The sequence below is a fragment of the Octopus bimaculoides genome, chromosome 16 (assembly GCF_046866305.1).
Source record: "Octopus bimaculoides isolate indiv1 chromosome 16, ASM4686630v1, whole genome shotgun sequence".
Taxonomy (NCBI): Eukaryota; Metazoa; Mollusca; class Cephalopoda; order Octopoda; family Octopodidae; genus Octopus; species Octopus bimaculoides.
The window spans coordinates 5,307,243-5,313,313 of NC_142943.1; the positions used below are offsets into that span (position 1 = coordinate 5,307,243).

At 37.8% G+C, this 6,071-nt stretch overlaps 1 long non-coding RNA gene across 1 annotated transcript in view; it reads left to right on the forward strand.

Annotated features, from left to right (window-relative positions):
- Nucleotides 1-4,580, forward strand: part of LOC149132260 (uncharacterized) — a 72,848-nt gene extending 68,268 nt beyond the window's left edge. Inside the window, exon 3 of the long non-coding RNA XR_016244554.1 lies at nucleotides 2,328-4,580. This is a non-coding gene — a long non-coding RNA (uncharacterized LOC149132260). The remainder of the gene's footprint in view (nucleotides 1-2,327) is intronic.
- The last annotated feature ends 1,491 nt before the right edge of the window (nucleotides 4,581-6,071 follow it).

Genomic DNA, 6,071 nt, shown 5'->3' on the forward strand with positions numbered 1-6,071 from the left:
CTAAAGTCTCGTATATACAAGTGAACACAATATAGCGGAATCGAAATGTCAACTCAATTATGTGGCGAAACATGTTATACTTCTCCCAAATGATATTGTAATAATTTGTTCTTCTTAAATAACAGTTTGATTGTTTTTGCAGATGTAGATAAGAGTACGTGCGTTTTTTTTTCTGAAATACTCACTTATTATCTTGTTTCTCTAATATATTTTAAATATGATCCCTCTCCATTTAAAATGATTTAGAATTTATATAGATATTTTTTGCGTTCTGTTTTGAAATGGAGGAAGATCTTGGGTGTCTTCGTACCAGTAATCTTGTCCGAATGCTAGCAACTTCATCTCAGTGGACTCTGCTAAAACACAATTGGTGATGTTAAACTGGACATTGCATAAAGAGTTCCACTTTGAAACAGGGCACGGTAGATTTGGTTGGATTCTGTAGCATGAATACGCTATGGCTAAGAGGTACCAATCTCTGTTTGCGGGATATATGTAATATTTCTTTAATGAAGAAGACAAACAATTAGTCAAGCCTAGCCACTTAGTGTATTTACATTATGCTTCAATATGAAATGGTAAAAAAGGGTAAAATGTCTTAGAGGGTAAGATATTTAGAAATCGCACCAGGGCAACAAACATAGCACCAGTGACGTCAGACATCATATGACATGATGTCATCTTGTTTTTGTATGTCTAATTTCAACGAATGTAGATCTCTATAGCTCTTTGGACTTCTTTGAGCCGTAATTCTCAGATACTAGAGAGGAACCATGAGGACGGCAATAGCGTTACATATATATATATATATATATATATATATATATACACAAATACATACCTTTATATATATATATACACTTATATATACATATAAAGGTATGTATTTGTGTATATATATATATATATATATATATATATATATATGTATGTATGTGTGTATGTATGTGCATATATACGGGTGTGCGTGTGTAGTGTAGACATGATATATAAATATATGGAGAAGTAGAGACTGAGGGGGAGAGAGAATGGTAGGGTGGCAAATATGGATATATAGGGACTTGAAGCTGAGCCTACATTGTGACATACTGAATGATTGATGGGCAAAGAGGAAGTGAGATGGTCGTAGCCAGACACACAGACGTGCAGTCACACATACATGCATACAGAATGACAGACAGACAGACAGACAGACATTTTTCCGAGATGAAGAAACGCTGACTTCAACCCAAAAACATATTTCTCCAATTCTCTCGACCATATACCCACCCTGGATTCATTCTGGATGTCACAAATTCCGTTTAAACTTACATTCATCGGCACACCCACTTATATATACACGCTCTCAAACTCATATACTTACATACAGACATAGATATATTCGTATATACAAACACACACACACATATATGTACATATACATATGTATATACATGTGTATATATATATATATATATACACATATATATATATATATATATATATATATATATATATATATATATATATATATATATATATATATATATATATATATATAGGCGTAGGAGTGGCTGTGTGGTAAGTAGCTTGCTTACCAACCACATGGTCCCGGGTTCAGTCCCACTGCGTGGCACCTTGGGCAAGTTTCTTCTACTATAGCCTCGGTCCGACCAAAGCCTTGTGAGTGGATTTGGTAGACGGAAACTGAAAGAAGCCCGTCGTATATATGTATATGTATGTGTGTATGTGTTTGTGTGTCTGTGTTTGTCCCCCCCCCCCCCCAACATCGCTTGACAACCGATGTTGGTGTGTTTATGTCCCCGTAACTTAGCGGTTCGGCAAAAAAGACCGATAGAATAAGTACTAGGCTTCTAAAGAATAAGTCCTGGGGTCGATTTGCTCGACTAAAGGCGGTGCTCCAGCATGGCCACAGTCAAAAGACTGAAACAAGTAAAAGAGTAAAAGAGAATATATATATATGCATATGTGTTTGTATGTAGATATATATGTATACTTATGTCTGTCTGTCTGTCTATCTAGAAACTTGCAAATAGACACAGATATACAGATAGATAGATAGATAGGTATTTTAATAGATAAACAGTCAGACAAACAGACAGACAGAGGACATATTTCTCCCCTTCCCTCTCGCTCTTGATGCTTCTAAACACATACTGATGCTGTGCTATTTCACTCACATTTCTCCTCCTCACATCATCCACACAAGTGGTTTTCATCCATTCTTTTTTCTTTCCTATGGTTCCCTTTCTTTCCTGTCTTATTATTACTTTCATTATCGTCATCATCATCATCAACTGATTCCTGTTGCTGTTCCTCTCTTATAGAACCAGGATTCAAACCTTGGCACCAAAGAATGTCTTGTTACCATTTAATTGAGAGCATCTTTCTGAGTGTGTGAGTTCTTCCTACCAGGTTACTGATCTTCTGGAGTACAAGGATGTTTATATTATTATTATTATTATTATTATTATTATTATTATTATTATTTAATAGCTTGTTTGTAGTTACAGTGAGTCGCATCGTTTTCTAAATTTGATTCTCTCTCGTTTCCGATTTTAATTAAAAACTCATCGAAATGTATCTTCTTAGCAACAAAATCTAAAATACAAAGCGATCCACCCGCGCCACTCACTTAGTGAGTTACCAACCCTCTCCCACCCTACTTACCACCCCACTTTCTATAACATCCGACACTTCTGCCGCCACCTCCACCCACCCAGTATACCCCCGCCCACGCAATCTGCTCACGTGATCTAATTAATAAACGTTACATCTGCCCCAGTGCATCGTCTCGTATGGATGAAAGATCGTATTACAGCGGATAGAAGTAGATTACATAGTCGCAGGCATGGTCGTGTGGGTAAGAAACTCGCCTTGCAACCATGTGGTTTCGGGTTCCGTCCCACAGCACGGCGTCCTCTACAAGTGTCATCTACTTTAGCACCGAATCAATCAATGCCTTGTGAATGAATTTGGTAGACGGAAACTGTTCCAGAGTCGCTCGTATATGTATGCGTGTATGTAAGAGTTTGTATGTGTGTGTATCTGTAGGCATATGTGTGTATGTAAGAGTTTGTATGTATGTGTATCTGTATGCATATGTGTGTATGTACGAGTGTGTATCTACTTGTGTGTCTCTGTGTGCGTGTGTGTGTGAGTCTGTGTCTAATATTGTTTGTTTTCCCACTACCACTGTTTGCCAACCAGTGTTAGTTTGTTTACGGCCCGGTAAGTTAGCGGTTCGGCAAAAGTTATGCGATAGAACAAGATTCAAACTGGAAAGTAAAATAATTAGTACTGAAGGCGGTGCCCCAGCATGGCCGCAGTTTCTGCGTGTTTTATCCATTCAGGGCTTAGCAATCCTCCCCAACAACTCAGCATTTGCCATGGAAAGATGTGATCCGGCGTACATGATCTTCGTTATTCTTAAAACTACCATAGTTGCTGAAAACATATTTGGCATCACCCTGGGTACATTTCTCCTGTTAGACTATTGGTCTTGGTTGAATTTTATCTCATCAGAGAAAAACCATGTTCAGAGGATTTTAAACCTTGGTACGTAAACATTTGCACGGATCAAACTGCTTTCCTGTGTCTTTACAGACATGAATTGGTCTCTCCTCAGTACGTATGACCTTTATCAAAATGTTCTTGTGCACTACAGTACTGGTAGTCCTTTCTGTTCTTCATGATGCCCCTCATTGATTTTCTGGGATCTTCATTGATAATGCTTTAAGCCAGTTTAAATCGATTCCATCTGAGCTTGTGTAATGGCTTGTGATATGTAGGAGACTGACTGGGAGAGCAATTCCTGTCATCGCCACAGATGGAGCAAGCAGGTTAAGGAGTGGGTCGACACTTTTGAGAGAGCACATATTCTGCATGAAGAACATAAGCGCGCTGCTCGAAAGTGCACTGCTGGTGTAGTGAATGGGGAGAGCTTGGTTTGCAATGTTTGCAGTCGTGTATGCTTATCAAGAGCAGGATGCATTAACCACCAACGGAGCCGCAAATGCAAAATATAAGTTTGTCCTAGAGCGCACAATCTTCTCGAAGGTCAGCAATGGTCTTCCTCGACCACGAATGGACGGCCACCATGTATGTATGTGTGTATGTATCGACAGAAATCGCTAAAATTCTATTTATATATCAACCTCGAAAGGATAAATAAGATAAAGAGCAAAAAGCTCGCCTCGGTATGGTTTAAATCCCAAACGCACAGAAGTTCAACCGACGCTCTTTATCCCTCAACCAAGTTGCTGCTTGTTGCTGTGTGCCGAGAGGTTTCTGTCTTGTGATCAACTCCCTCGCCTCACTATCAAACCATGTTTCTTAATCCTTAAATACATTCATAGATATCGCAGACGCTATAAACGCCATCTTAGAACTCTCTTCTTCCGGCCACCACCATTTGAGAAGACAGATCAACATGAAAGAAGGGAGGACTAAAGAAGAAAGACGGCCAACTGGAGAGGGCATTAGTCGCTTCGGTTAAGACCTTAAATATCTCCTCCACAGTCAAAAGCCTAAATGTTAGTTTTAACAATCTAAAGCGGAATAACAATAAACAAGACTAATAAAAAGAAATAAACAATTACATTATTGTTGTTGTTTTCATTTGTATTTTTTTTTTCCTTTTCCTTTAAAGGATAAGTTCATTAATTTTACACCACACGCACCGCTTCCAAAGACATACATCGATATATATATATATATATATATATATATATATATACACACACACATACACTTACAAATAGACACTCGTACATTATATATACACACACACATATATATATATATATATATACACACACATACACTTACAAATAGACACACGTACATTATATATACATACATATATATATATATATATATACACGTACATATATATATACACGTATATACATATATATTTGTGTGTATATGTATATATATATATACACGTACATATAGTTGTGTATGCACACAGACATACAACAGTAGATGAATGGTTATATATATACACATATATATGTGTGTTTATGTATATATGTGTGTTTATGTATATATGTGTGTTTATGTATATATGTATATATATATGTATATATATATATATATATATATATACAGATGAATCAATGGATGAGCGTATATACATTTATATACGTATATATACATATATGTGTGTGTGTGTGTTTATAAATATATGATAAAGAAATAAGTAGGAGACGGTGTAGGCCAAGTTGTCCTTGAAGAAGATTCGATGGAGATTTTTTTTAATGAAATGGAAATCACAGAAGCACGAAACTAAAAAATTAAAAAATAAAAATGTCCATTCTCAAAACCAGAAAATCCTTTTCGCGCCGTCGTCGTCGCTGCTTTTGTTGTTGTTGCTCGTCTTCCATTTTCTCGCTGAGTTGTTTCGCTCTCATTCTATAAGTCAACGGTTAATTAGCCGTTTGACGCTCCGCTTTGGCGCCAAACGTGCGGCTGTGTGTTAGGTGGTATAGGGTAACGACGTGGGCCGGGTGGGCAGTCATACCTCTCGGGTAGTGGTAATGGTGGTGGTGGAGTCGTGGATGAAGAATTGGTTGTTGGTAGCCGGGTGGAAGTAAGGGGTAGGATGGTGTAGGCAACAAAAGGAAGCTTGGTGCCTTGTTTTATTTTGTTTTGGTAAGGTTGGGTGTGGTGGGTTCAGATGTGGGTGGTGGTTTACGGATGGCAAGGGGTTGAGGTGTCGGGGTGGCGTTTAGGGTAACGGTTCGGGGTGGCAGTGGATGAGTTACTTCAAACACCCGCCTAGTAGCTGTCTTATGTGAAGCAAATGTATTTGTATGTCAACGTACCCCCTATGCGTAGATATTTGCATGTATACACACATAGATACATATACATGTGTGTGTATATACATATGTGTGCGTGTGTGTATGTGTATGTATGTGTGTGTGCGCGCATATATACGTGTGTATATGTGAGTAGATATATAGATATATATTTACAAGTATACTTATATTTACATACACATACATAACATGGTGGTGCTACAGCATGACCGCAGCCGCATGATTGGAACGAGTATATATATG